Genomic DNA, 15,292 nt, shown 5'->3' with positions numbered 1-15,292 from the left:
ACAGACATGCTCGCTAGCGCCCACACAAACACACAAACCAATTTAAAGAATGCAGAATCATCGACATCATCATACCAAACACAAAACAGAAAGCACAATGGACAAAGAAAGTGATACAATTACATTGCTTGTGACTTTAAATCGTAAAACAAAATGGACTTCAACTAAGAAGTATGACATGCGTCCAGTCATTGATAAAAATAAAAGTATAAAGGGCTTAAACAATTACCAAAAAAAGTAAAAATATGTACAGAGAACTTGCAAGATAAGCATATGCAACTGCTATAATTTGCGCCAATACTATTAAAAAAACAAAACATACATGTTCTTTTTCCTTCTTTAGCCCTTGGATGATGCATCAACCTTGCTGTATAAGGTATTAAAGTTGTGGGCATAATGAAAACTAAAATAAGGGAAATGTAAAGAAATTCTAATAAATTCCAAGAAATGAAAAGTATACCCCTTTCAGTTGTTCTTTTAGGCTCTACTTTTGGCCTTGAATTTGCTGCCAAAATTGAACTCACATGTTATCAGTACATTTACAATATTGAATCTCTCTCACAGACATGCTTGCTAGCGCCCACACAAACACACACACTTAAAGAACGCAGAATCATCAACATCATCATACCCAACACAAAATAGAAACCACAATGGACAAAGAAAGTGATACAGTTACATTACTTGTGTGTCTTCAAATCATAGAACAAAATGGACTTCAACTACGAAGTATGACATGTGTCTAGTAGTTGATAAAAATAAAAACGTATGACGTGTCCAGTAGTTGATAAAAATAAAAACATGATGGGCTTAAACAATTACCAAAAAAAGTAAAATGATGTAAAGAGAACTTGCAAGATAATCATATGCAACTGCTGTAATTTGAGCCAATACTATTAAAAAAAATAAAACATACATATTCCTTTTCCTTCTTTAGGCCTTGGTTGATGCATTGATCATGCTGCATATGGTATTAAAGTTGTAAGTGTAATGAACACTAAAATATAAGGGAAATGTAAGGAAATTCTAATCAATTCCAAGAAATGAAAAGCATACCCCTTTCAGTTGTTCTTTTAGGCCCTGCTTTTGGCTTTAATTGTTTTTCCAAAATTGAACTTGCATGTTATTAGTACATGCACAATAATGAATAACTATCTCGCAAGGGTGCTTGCGAGCACCGACACAAATACACACAAAGCAATTTAGAGAATACAGAATCATCGACACCACCACCACCACCACCACCACATACTAGAAACCACAAAGGACAAAGAAAGGGATTCAATTACGTGATTTGCTTAAATCATATAAAACTGGACTTGCACAGATACGTGACACAACACAGACACAAAAATTTTCAAAAAATTTAGGAACATGAGCAACAATATAAATTTATATATTTATTATATGGCATATATAAGGATAAGCAATTATTATGTCATACATATGAATATTTAATACAAATATAATATTTTTTAAAGTCTAGTAATGATGTGTCTTCTTCTAAGGATAAACATATTGCTTAACATATTTTTCTGGAATATTGCTTAACATATTTTGCAGTTTCTTGTTTGTCAAGTCCTAAGAAACACCGTCACTTCTAAGGATAAACATGTCTTCTTCAACTATATAATAAATTTAAGCAATAGAAACATGTCTTCTTCGGACTAGTAATGAAGAAGACTAGTAATGAAGAAGACTATTGAGGACAATATTTTTTAAAGTCTTCTTCTAAGGATAAACATGTCTTGTCCAGACTAGTAATGATGTGTTTAAGCAATAGAAACATATCTTCTTCAACTATCAAAAATGTGTCCAAGTTTAAAAGTATTTTTAAAATAGTATGACTTGTTGGGAAGTGTCTAACGTGGGTTGTGTCGTGTTGTGTCAGACACATGTCAAACATGACATGCCATCACCTTAGAAGTGACGGTGTTTCTTAGGACTTGACAAACAAGAAACCGCAAAATATGTTAAAGGAGATTCCAGAAAAATACAATAAACGGAAACAATGGGCAAACAAACATCAAAAGGACAATGTACAAATTAAAAATTGAAAACCAAGTTTCGTGTAATATTAAACCCAAAGCAGAAACAAAAGCAATCAAAGAAAGCTTTTGCTTTGGAATAGTAACTGAAACAGATTTTATGAGCACTAGATTTTGGCTTCAAAGAGGAGGGGGAGGGGGTATCAAAAAGGGGATTGAGCCAAATACTTGCCTCATTATTAATTTACTTAAGACTGGAACCGAATTCCCTTAAATTAAAAGGATGAGTTTCGATTTTAGTTAAATGGTACACCCAAACACAAGCAAGAAACAAGCCCTTTGATTCCAAAACCAACCATCAGTACCTTGATGAGATTAACGCAACAAATATCACACAATGGAATAAATTTTTAAACAAAAGTTGGACATGATAAGTAGATCATGGTAGTGTGAAATTCAAGTGTCCTGCCCTATTGCAAGAGCTAGAGAGAAAAACAGGGGGCAGACTCAAAAAATTATTTGATAGGGTCAGTCTAAGCTTATGAAGATAAATTTTTAAATCAACAATATTGTTTGCATGGTGTTAATATACTAAGAAAATACACCCCAGTTACCAAAATGTTATAATAAATAAACGAAGCCTAAAAACATGTTCAATTTACAACAACAAAATTAAGATGCCAAAATAACAAATTGGAGAATATAAAATTTAAAATAAAATAAAGACAAAACTTGAACTTAATGAAAAAAACATAAGTATCATTGTCAAACAAAACCCAATATATATTGCAGTTAATTTGACTTGCTCATGCAATATTTAAAATGAATATAAAGCGAGTCAATAATCATTAGTGCTAGAATGTTGGCTCAAAGAGAGAGAGAGAGAGAGAGAGAGAGAGAGAGAGAGTAGGGTAATCTATCTACCTACTCTATGGTATTGCCACTGGTAGTCTTGGCATGATTGCGTCATACCTAACGGGAAATTAAAAAAAAAAAAAACCCTCTTCTTGCTATTTGTATAAAATTGGAAGAAAATACCTTGTTACTTTGATGCTGTTTATGAATGACAAGTAATAAATATGCCATTTAAGTTTAAAAACCAAATATTCAGGACTTTCACACATAATGAAATCATTTTAGGATAGCTTAGTTTAAGGTCGTGAGCAATTCTTTGGAAAAATTTTAGCCTCACTATTAATGGACGAGTTGTGGGATGGACTTCTATATAATATCCGAAAATTCGGGTCCAGCCATCGGGTATACTACCATAAATTTTTCACCATGAAAGAAGCCCACTCAAAAGTAAATCTTCAAACCCAAGGGAGATGCGCTGATGTAGAATGTAGAACGGAATTGGGGAAAGAGAGAGAAGAACGCTGACCACAACCTATTCTCACAATATTATTATAACCAAATCTGTCCAATACAATGCGAAAACATCTTATTTATAGACAGATAACCCTAATCAAAATATAAAACTAAACTTAATAGAAAAAAGAAAACTCAAAATCCCCAAAATAATAATAATAATTTCTCACTTTGTTTGGTTTTGTTTTCAAATTTTTTTTTTAAAAAAAAAAAATCTAAAAACTAGTATGATGAAAATAAAAACCAAAAAGATGTTTTAAATTCATTTTTGCACCCAAAAAAAAAAAGAAAAAGAAAAAGAAAATGATTAGTGTTTTTAAATTTTTCCTTATGTTTCACCAAATTAGTTTTTAGTGCTTTTAAGAAAAAAATATTTTGAAAACAAAATCAAAAAGAGTGACTAAAATCCTAATTAAACTATAAATAAATAAACATTAAAATTATAAAATATATAAAATTTCCATTCCAAACTTAAAAGTGTGCATGTTCCGCGTCATTCTCTCTAACTTACAAAAAGAACTTGTCCAAGTACACTTTCCAAAATATCTTCATTTCCTGGTTATTGACAAGATCCATCAAACATGGATTGAACACACAAAGAACATCTTCAACGACAACCCTTTTGAACTTGATAAAGTAATCAATTGGTGATGAGTTAGTAGGAAGCTCTTCTTTTGGTGAAACTATTTTCTGTGAGATTTTCTTATACTTCCATTAAGGTTTTTTTTTTTTTTTTGATCGGTGAAAGTCAATTGTTAGTTGTTAGATTAGTATCTATGAGAGTCTCCCCACCCTTGCAAAGCACCAAGTGTTTGCCCCTAATTCAATTACAGCTTTAGGATTGTTCAAATAACTATTCACCCAACCCCCTCGTCTAGCTGGATGTGTACAGACAATTTCATGAACAAATTCAGTCAACAACGCAACTTCTTATAAATGTTTCAGGTGATGGTCGGATCTTAGCTGAGATCAGGGAGAACCAGCTGAAACCGAACGAAACAACCATTTTTAAAAAATAAAGAATTAAGTGCCACCCTTGATCATTTTTTTCAATGAATTTCATCCTTATCTCTCTATCTAATTCAGCCCCCAAACCCCTATTCCAAACCCCTTTAAATCAAGGACACATGTCCACGCAATAACACTTCAAATTTTAGCTATTGGGTTATTGTTCAAAAATTAACATAAAAATCATTAAGATTATATATATATATATTTTAAGAAAAAAATAGAGTAACTAAGTCATGAATTTAGCACACAACCCGTACAGGTACGGGTCATATATCTGATAATAAATTCACCATCTTCTTTAGTCACACATGCCGCCAGAAGTGGAAAGATTAGAGATCGAGGTGTATCATTCCCCTTGCCTATAATGATAACACCTGCAGGACCAGCTTCCAAGGCAGACATTCCATCTGTGTTGATTGCATTGACAACTATTTTTCCTTTCACTTTTTTGGGATCTAGCTCATTTCTTGACCTGAATTCAAATTATGCAAAAAATAACCATTCTATCATGCCGTTTGACAAATAAAAATAGTATGTTTTAATTTATTTTATTACCGGGCATAAAACTTAAACTTCCAGTACCAGCAGCACCTATTGGGGCTCTTGCATTTTTAGAATAGATAAAGCTGCAAAATTCAATATCCCCGAATCAATTAATTGAGAATCCCTGCATGCAAAATCCAAAATTAAATTGAAAAAAAAAATTTTAATATAATAAGCGTGTGTTTTTGCGAATTAATAGAATTTTATCAAATTAAGAATTCCAGGGATGAGACAGCTTTTGGAATGTTTAATTAGCAGTAAGTATTTATTTGTTTTGAAGGTTTAATTTTTTTTTTAACATGATTGAAAATCTTATCCACTAATCAAATATCCAAACTAATTCGGAAATTTCTTTTGAGTTGTGTATCATATGACCTTTGGCTATAACTTTTGTGTCTTTGGTTATGACATATTTTGTTATTATTTATAACACATTATGATTTTGGTTATGACATTATTTTTGTTATAATTTAAGAGTTGTTTGGTTATATCTCATGTGATGTTATCAATTTATTAATATTGAGTTATGCCATTTGTGATAATTAAGGATGGCAATCTGAAACCGGCCCGATGGGGACCCGACCCCCCGATCCCGAATATAACGGTTATTCTCCGAAAAATACCCCCGATGGGCCGGGGATGGCGATAAAAAAAAAATCCCCGATAATATTCGGGCCGGGGACGGGGATACATGTTTTAGTCCCAGCCCGCCCAGGCCCCGACCCCAAGCCCCGCCCCGTTTGTCCCCCGAATGATTTATATATTATATATATATACTTTATCTTTGATTCATCTACTCTCTCTCTCTCATTCATGTCTTTTGTCTCTCTCCCTCACTCACGTCTCTCATCTCTCTCATCTCACTGCTTCTCCCATATCTCTCTCCCTCACTGCTTCTGTTCTCACGCCTCTCATCTCTTTCGTCTCTCTCTCCCTCACTCACGTCTCTCATCTCACCGTGTCACAGCCCCGTATACAGGACAAGTTTGAAGATGGACAGATCTGCTGGACAGACCGTGATATAAAGCTACCGATGGATAGATCTCTCTCAACTCCGATCGATCTGAAGCTACCGATCTGGATCTGGACAGACCGTGGTTCGATCTGCTGGACAGACCGTGGTTCGATCTGCAGAAGCCCTCTCTCTCTCTCTTGTTGATGAACAATTTTTTTTTTTTAAAGTTATATATATACATCTGTTGTTATATATATATATATATATATGTATCTGTTGCTGTTGGTGATGATTGTTGATCTGAACAGTTCTTGTGTGTGTATGTGTGTTGAGAATTGTCGGGGATATTTCGGGGTCGGGGAAACCCGATCCCCGTTAGGGGATGGGGGCAGGGGTGGTGATAAGTTTCCCGTCGGGGATCGAGGTCGGGGCCGGGAGATTTTGGCAATCGGGGATTGGGGACGGTGATCCCCGGCCCCGCCTCGCCCCATTGCCATTCCTAGTGATAATCAAACTCACAAATGGCATAACTTGCATGGTGTGTACCGTAGCATTTTTTTTTTATAAATTCCACATAGTTTAAGTATGCAAAGTTTATACTTGTTGTTTTGATGTGCAAAGTCAAGCGTCTTTGTAAAGAGATAAATTATAATGAAAGAAAAAGGGAAAAAAGGATAACCTTTTTGAGAAAGTTGTTGTGGCCGACTAATATTTTGGTAGTAAATGTTTTCGGTGAATTATAGACTGCAACACACGTTGTCCATGGGGCAACTTTCTTGGTTGTAGTACTGTCATTTCCAACAACTGTGCAGGATAATATATCATGCAACATAGCCTCGCAAGTTCCAAGTTTAATTTCGTCAAAATAATTGGATTCTCTCATCTTAATCTTTTCATCATCATTTGGATGGCCGATGGATAGATTTAAGATATCTACTTTATCTTCAATAGCAGCAGTGAATGCCCTGGTCATAAAACCATAATGTAGACTTCCAAAAACCAATTTGTAAACCGCTATCCTTGCTGCTGGTACCAATCTTCAATTTACCAAAGCTAGCATTTTTCACGAGATTCCCCACTGTTATAGAAGTACATTGGGTGTCATGTCCAATGTAATCCTTTTATAGAATACAAATTAGCATCAGCACTTCCTTCTATTGGGTCGAACAGTTTAGCTCCAACTATTTTACTGTAATATAGGCAACTCTGTAAATTATAGTCTAACTTTACTACCTATAACACAAAAAGACATTGATTGGGGTTGCCTATGTCTTTAAATCATAGTCTAACTTTACTACCTATACCTTTTTGTGTTATAGGTAGTAAAGTTAGACTATAATTTAAAGAATTGCCTATATCTATGTTAATTTATGTTGTAAAATAGTTAGAGCTAAACTGTTCGACCCAATAGAAGGAAGTGCTGATGCTAATTTGTATTCTATAAAGGATTATATTGAGCACGGCACCTAATGTGCTTCTACAACAGCGGGGAATCTTGTGAAAAATGCTAGCTTTGGTGAATTGAAGATTGGTACGGCGAGAGGAGGAGTACCAGCAGCAAGGATAGCTGTTTACAAATTGGTTCTCAGAAGTCTACGTTATGGTTTTATGACCTTATTGAAGATAAAGTAGATATCTTAAATCTATCCATCGGCCATACAAATGATGATGAAAAGATTAAGATGAGAGAATCCGATTACTTTGACGAAATTAAACTTGGAACTTACGAGGCTATGTTGCATGATATATTATCCTGTACTGCTGCGGGAAATGATAGAGCTACAACCAAGAATGTTGCCCCATGGACATTGTGTGTTGCAGCCTATAATTCACCGAAAACATTTACCACCAAAATATTAGTTGGCCACAGCAACTTTCTCAAAAAGGTAATCTTTTTTTCCCTTTTTCTTTCATTATAATTTATATGTTTTACAAAGATGCTTTTGCACATCAAAACAGCAAGTATAAACTTTGCATACTTAAAATATGTGGAATTTATAATTAAAAAAAATGCTATGGTACACACCATGCAAGTTATGTCATTTGTGATTAATAAATTGATAACACCACATGAGATATAACCAAACAACTCTTAAATCAAAACAAAAATAATGTCATAACCAAAATCAAAATGTGTTATAAATAATAACACAATATGTCATAACCAAAGACACAAAAGTTACAGCCAAAGGTACCTATGATACACAACTCAAAAGAATTTTCCGAATTAATTTGGATATTTGATTAGTGGATAGATAAGATTTTCAATCATGTCAAAAAAAAAAAAATTAAACCTTCAAAACAAATAAATACTTACTGCTAATTGAACATTCCAAAAGCTGTCTCATCCCTGGGATTCTTAATTTGCTAAAATTCTATTAATTCCGCAGAAACACACGCTTATTATATTAGTTTTTTTTTTTTCAATTTAATTTTGGATTTTGCATGCAGGGATTCTCAATTAATCGATTCGGGGATACTGAATTTTGCAGCTTTATCTATTCTAAAAATACAAGAGCCCCAATAGGTGCGACTTGTACTGGAAGTTCAAGTTCTATGCCCGGTAATAAAATAAAATAAAACATACTATTTTTATTTGTCAAATGGCATGATAATGGTTATGTTTTGCATAATTTGAATTCAAGTCAAGCAATGAGCTAGATCCCAAAAAAGTAAAAGGAAAAATAGATGTCTATGCAATCAACACAAATGGAATGTCTGCCTTGAGAGCTGGTGCTGCAGGTGTTATCCTCATAGGCAAGGGGAATGATACACCTCGATCTCTAATCTTTCCACTTCCAGCGGCATGTGTGACTAAAGAAGATGGTGAATTTATTATCAAATACATGACCCGTACCTGTACGGGTTGTGTGCTAAATTCATGACTTAGTTACTCTATTTTTTTCTTAAAATATATATATATATTCTTAATGATTTTTATGTTAATTTTTGAATAGTAACCCAATAGCTAAAATTTGAAGTGTTATTGCGCGGACATGTGTCAGTGAATTTCATCCTTTTTTCCACAATCTAAAAACCCTAAGCCCTCATCCCTCATCTCAATTTGTCAAAGCCCTCCCTTCTCTTTGAAGTTAGATCACCATCTCCTCCCTAAACCCCTCTTCCTCACCCCTTCCCTCAAACTCTGAAGATGAAGATTGACAACATGACGATGAAGTTGAAGATGATGGGTGACGACAAGTGATGAAGAAGATCAACATTTTTTTTCCAAACACATGCAAGAAACCAAATATTAATAAGATTCTAATCAAGCTACAATTAAAAATAAATAAAATCTCCATTTCAAACTTAGAGAGCGCACATTCCGCATCACACTATGCCACTAAAGCGAAGCAAACATACTATTGTTTCAATTCAAGTAATAATTGGTTCAGTCTATTCAAAATGAAAATAAATACGCTCATCTATTATATATACTATAATCATATGTTCTTAGGTTTTTTAGCTTGAAAGTTCTACTCTTCCCAATTTTTCCTAAATTTTGAGTTTATAAAATGATAAATTCTAAAGACCCACAATTTCAATCTCACAATGACATGGCAAGAGAGTCTAGGATTACATAGTTAAGTTTATGACAAATAAAAAATTCACATATTACCTGCCATGTCATTATGCGTACAATTGTGAGACTTAAATTGTAGATCTCGATATTTTTCCTTATGAAACACAAAAACACACATGTCAAGTTATCATTTGTTCTTTCTAGTGTTATTAAGAGTGATAGGCGCATCGAGGTGCCAAGGTCTCTTGGGGACTAGGGGCAAGGTGCACATAGACTAAAAAATGAGAAAAATTTGAAAAGGCACTTCACAATATGGCCTCACATAGAAAAAAAGACCCTTCAAAGCAAACTTATAAATGGTCCATTATAATAGACATCATCCAAATTTCACACCATAAGGCCATACCAAATTTCAATAAACATAATAAAAGATAAGAAGCACGGGTGCGGGTGCGGGTGCGGGTGCGATATGAGTACGCCGATACGGCAAATTTTAAAAAAAGTAGGGTACGAGCTGTGTTACATAGACTCGGCACTTTGGGACAAAGTACCCGTGTCGACACGACACGACACGACACGGATGCGGGTGTGGGATCTGTGTCGGATTCGCCTCTTCTCTCTCGGACACGGCTCTTTACAGACAGCAAAAGAAATGAAAGAAGAGAAAGGAAGAGAGAACCTGGTCGCTGTTGGCTTCGATCACCGATCACGATTAGGGCTCTCACTATTGATCACAATCGTCATCGTCTTCGTCTCTAAGGGCTTCGATCATCTTCGTCACTCTCTTCTCTCACTGCCGATCTCGATCTCGATCGTCTTCGTCTCTACGCTTCTCTCTCTTCGTCTCGTCTCTGCTTCCCTCTCTCTTCATCTCTCAATCTGTTTGTTGTTCCCTCTCTCTTCGTCTCTATTTTAATTGATCATATATACTGATCATATATAATATATATAACATAATTTATATAATTTATAAACTATAATTTTTATTATATATAATAAAATATCTAATTTGTTATTTCTTAAAATATCATATATAATAATATATTTTGTAAATTATTATTCATATTACATTTGCATTAACAAATAGTACAAATTACATTAAGATAATAATATATAATATTATTCATCCAAAAAAAAATTATATAACATAATATATCACTAATAATATAATTTTTATGTCTAAAATAAAAATAACTTATTTTATCATATATAATATAATTTATTTTATATCTAAAATTATTTTTATAATTTTTATTTGTTATTTATATAATATAACTCATCTTCATATAATAAATATATATTTTTTAAAAATCTATTTAACGTATCTCCGTACCCGTATCTAAATTTGGATACATATCCACTTATCCTTAATTTTTAATTTTGAAGTATCCGACCCTTAGATACGCACCCGCACCCGCATCCGATACCCGTGCCCGAGTCCGTGTAACATAGGGTACGAGTACAGCTGGGGTATGCCAATTTTTTTTTTTTTTTTAATTTATAGCTAAACATCCAACATATAAATTAAAGTCAATAACATAATTAAAAAGAGAAATTACAAAAAAAAAAAAAAAGAGGAAACAAGAAAAGAAAAAAAAAAAAAAAAAAGGAGTACAAAAATCTGGAAAAAAAAATGAAAAAAGAAAATTTATTTCAGTTTTTTTGATAACATGTGAAATGCTGTGGGGGGCACCCTCCATATTTGTGTAATAAAAAATACGGATGTAATTCCCCCCCCCCCCCCTTTTTTTTTTTTTTTTGATAAGTATTTCAAAGAAAAAATATTATAAACAAAAACGTTTTATTACACTACACTCATTAGCTTAATTAAATTTTAATATAACTCAGCACAAGTTGTTCACATTGATTCAAAAACCAATCTGTTCTGGTAAGTTTGTTTAGCATGAAAGAGTAGGAAACAACAACAAAATTAGTTTTTTCTGTACAACACATATTAGCAATGGTAACTGAGTTTTTAATTTCTTGCACAAAATAAATAAATAAATAAATAAATAATAATAATAATATAAAATTTGTCCATGCAATGCAAGGGGTCACGTATAGTTAAAATTATAAATAAATAAAAAAAAAATCTCTATCTTTTTCCTGCAAAAATTTCATCCTAATAAAATGTTTACAAGAAAATATATTTTCCTTTCCTTCCTTTCCTTTCACATTCGAACAAATTTTCTTTCTAATCAAACAGAGCCTAAAACAAAGAAACAGCTTAACAACCATTACAACAGAACAAACCTCTCATTCCAACAAACAGTCTAAAAAACCAACTGAATATATTAATATACGCATTCAAACACATAAAAAAAACACAGACTGAGATTCAAAAGAAAGAGCATGCAAAAACAGAACAGCATTCAAAACCCTAGAAACGGAGGGAAAAGAGGGAGTACCTGACGAGAAGAGGAGTCGTCATTGGAGCGGAGGAGGTCGTTTGCTGCCAAGAAGGAGTACAAAAATCTAGGGAAAAAAAAATGAAAAAAGAGGAAACAGAAATCTGGGGGAAAAAAATGAAAAATGATGTGTCTTCGTTCTTTATTTGCCGCGAAAAAAAAAAAAAAAAAAAAAAAAAAAAAAAAAAAAACAGGAAAAAAAAATGAGAGAAGTGGAACAATCGAAGAACAAAGAGATCGAAAATCTGGACAGAACAAAGAAGAGGAAGAAGAATCGAAGGTGAACTTACCGGAATGTGATCTTTGAAGGAGAGAATCGATCAGCACCTTCGATTAAACCTCTTCAATAGCTTCGAAGGAGTTCTTCAGGCTTTTGGGAGTCTGTCTGTGTTTCTGGAAAGAGAGACACAATCGCATAGACTATAGAACCCGAAGGTGCCGTTTGGCAAGAGAAGTTTGGGCAATTTTAGCCACTACCGGACCAAAAAAAAAAAAAAAAAAAAAAGCTAAATTAGCCAAATGAAGACACCGGACAAAAACAAAAAAAAAAAAGCTAAATTAGCCAAACGGAGACAAAAGTTTGTCGGGTGCGTGGCAACGACCAATGTCAAGGTAAATTTACGAAATTACTCCCACATGAAAGAGGAGCATCACCTCAGTGTCAGCACACACAAAGTAAAAAAAAAAAAACTTTTTCCAAAAAATACCTTTTCTCAGAAAAAACAAAAAAAGTTGAAAAAAAAAAATTTTAAAACAGAAATTAACACTTGCGATGTAATTTAAAAATAAATAAAACACATGAAAAATCATTTTTAAAAAATAAAAACAAATTAATGTATATAAATAAAAATAAAAATGATAAAAACGTAAATTAAAAAAAAAAGAATCACAAAAATACATCTCATCCAAAAAATAAAAAAATAAAAACAGAAATTAACATTTGCCACGTAATTTTAAAATAAATAAAACACATGAAAAATTATTTTTGAAAAATAAAAACAAATTAATGTATAAAAAAAAAGACAAAAACATAAATTAAAAAAAAATAATTCCAATTTAATACGCCTCATCCAAAAAAAAAAAGTACAATGACGCTGACGTGGAGGAAGGAGCTGGCTAGGAGTGAAAAACTAAAAACCACAGAAAAAAGCCTTTTCAAAAAAAAATAACCAAGGTCAAACAAATAAGAAAAATAATAAAATAATAAAATCAAAATTTATCATGTGCATCGGTAAGTACATAATGATTTTTGACATCATTTTAAATAAATTACATAAGAAAACATTTTTCCAAAAACAAAACCAACAAGTAAAAAATAAAAAATAAAAATAAAAAAAATAAATTAGCAATTGCCACATAATTTAAAAATAAAGAAAACACATGAAAAATCAATTTTGAAAACTAAAAAGAAATTAATGTATACAAATAAAAAGAAATTGACAAAAGCGTAAATGAAAAAAAAAAAAATAGAACCACAAAAATAAGTCTCATCCAACAAAAAAAAAAAATAAAAACAGAAATTACCATTTTCCACGTAATTTGAAAAAAAATGAAACACAAGAAAACCCATTTTTGAAAAATGAAAACAAATTAATGTATAGAAATAAAAAAGAAATGACAAAATTTAAATTAAAAAAAAAGAACCAAAAAAATACGCCTCACCAAAAAAAATAAGAAATAAGAAAATAAAAACATAATTTAGCATTTGCCACGTAATTTAAAAATGGAAAATGATTGGTGGCCCTAAAAAATTTGCCCCTAATGCCCCTAATTTCCATTTTTGGAAACTGTTTTCTTTTTTTCTTTCTTTTTTCCTTTTTTTTTTTTTTTTTTTTTACCAAAAGTGGAATTTCGGGGCATTCGAGCCCCGAAATTTAGGGCCCTCAAGCAGCGCTGTTTAAAAATAAATTAAACACATGAAAATCTATTTTTCAAAAATAAAAATAAATTAATGTATACTAATAAAAACAAAAATGACAAAAACATATATTAAAAATAAGGAACAAAATAATGTATACAAAACCCAAAAAAAAAGACAAAAACATAAATTTAAAAAGAAATAAAACCATCAAAAGACGCCTTATACAAAAACATTAATTTTTAAAAAAAAATGATAAAAAGACGCCTGATACCAAAAAAAAATGAAAAACGGCAAAATGACGCTGACGTGGAGCATCAACGGCAAGGAGTTGAAATGGGCAAATTACTTGAAGGGCAGTTTGGTCATTTAACATTAAGAAACCTCACCAAAAAGTTAAAAAGTCAAAAAAGTCAAAAAGTCCTCTCCAAACCAGACTTTTTAACCCTAAGCTAAAATAATCAAAAAACCAAAAAGTCAAAAAGCCAATCTACTTCCCAAACGACACCTAATTTTAATTTGTTTTATGTTTTGTTTATTACAAAAGAACCTCAAATTTATATAATTTTTTAAAATAGACCAAAACAATTGCTCCTGTACCCTTTAATTTGTAAGAAATATCATTTTTACCCTAAAGTACCTAAAAACATACTCATGATGTACCCATCACTATATTGATTGTATAAAATGTACCCGGCGCATTTTTGGTGTACCCGATACGCTCACATGCACCCGGTATTTATACGGTAACATTTTTTAAGTACCCGTGCTTGACCTATTATACAATATATACATCACCAAAATCCATATTTACCTAATCAATATATCAGTAAACCAAAAAAAAAAAAAAATCTTCCAAAACATAAATCCCCAAGACCCCAGCTAGGCCTAGCAATCCCAATCATCCAACAACATAGTTACATAGCATGATGCCAATTAGCAATCTAAAACCATCCAATTATATAAATAGCAGCATCCCAACAACGTAGCAATAAGCAAACATCCAAATAGAAGTAGGAAGCAGGAATAACAAACAAAATATCTAAAGCATTCAAACACAAAACCTCTAAAATACTAAAACATCTAAGCAGCAGCAGCAGCTGAGCCCACAAGTTATTACTTTGTACAGTAGCTTTTTGTTTCACACGCATATGATTTACTGCAATAATTACAAGGTGCCCTGACTCTATCACTGCCCTCCATTTTTTTATGTTAACTTAGATGGTAAAAATCATAATTTGTAAACCTCTAACCTATTAATCTTCCTAGGGATGTAAGGTATTTTACCAGAATTTGTGGCAGCCTGTTATGTTGACCCAGTTGAACCTTGGTTATCTGCAGCCATATCGGCAACTTGGCTTGCTTCAGATTCCATCTAAAAGCACATGGATGAAAGAAAGAAACCAATAAGGAAACAAACAGTCAAAAGACTTAAGAATTGTGTTTTTCTACTAAGTATGATATGATAAAGAGGGAAATCTATGCAGCCCAAGAAAATTCAATACGAGTAGGGAGTTCCAAATAAAAAAAAAAAAAAAAACAAATTGTGGCTAGCTAGAAGGCGCGTATAAAAGACAATTGAACATAATTTAGATAGAAAATAATATATGAACATGATTAAACATAGGGGTGGACATA

At 32.4% G+C, this 15,292-nt stretch overlaps 1 long non-coding RNA gene across 4 annotated transcripts; it reads right to left on the bottom strand.

Moving 5' to 3' along the window:
* Nucleotides 1–343: 343 nt before the first annotated feature.
* Nucleotides 344–12,343, bottom strand: LOC114266098 (uncharacterized). 4 transcript variants are annotated; one of them, XR_014343681.1, is made up of 5 exons: nucleotides 12,087–12,343; nucleotides 11,797–11,936; nucleotides 10,068–10,295; nucleotides 917–961; nucleotides 344–505 (listed from the first exon to the last, which is right to left on the bottom strand). It is a non-coding gene; the product is annotated as an uncharacterized LOC114266098 (long non-coding RNA). The 4 variants fall into 4 exon arrangements; XR_014343682.1 differs by lacking the exon at nucleotides 10,068–10,295; XR_014343680.1 differs by lacking the exons at nucleotides 917–961; nucleotides 10,068–10,295.
* Nucleotides 12,344–15,292: the final 2,949 nt, after the last annotated feature.

The sequence above is a fragment of the Camellia sinensis genome, chromosome 11, assembly GCF_055761805.1.
Source record: "Camellia sinensis isolate YWXY chromosome 11, ASM5576180v1, whole genome shotgun sequence".
Lineage (NCBI taxonomy): Eukaryota > Viridiplantae > Streptophyta > Magnoliopsida > Ericales > Theaceae > Camellia > Camellia sinensis.
This window is presented reverse-complemented; position numbering and strand designations above follow the sequence as displayed.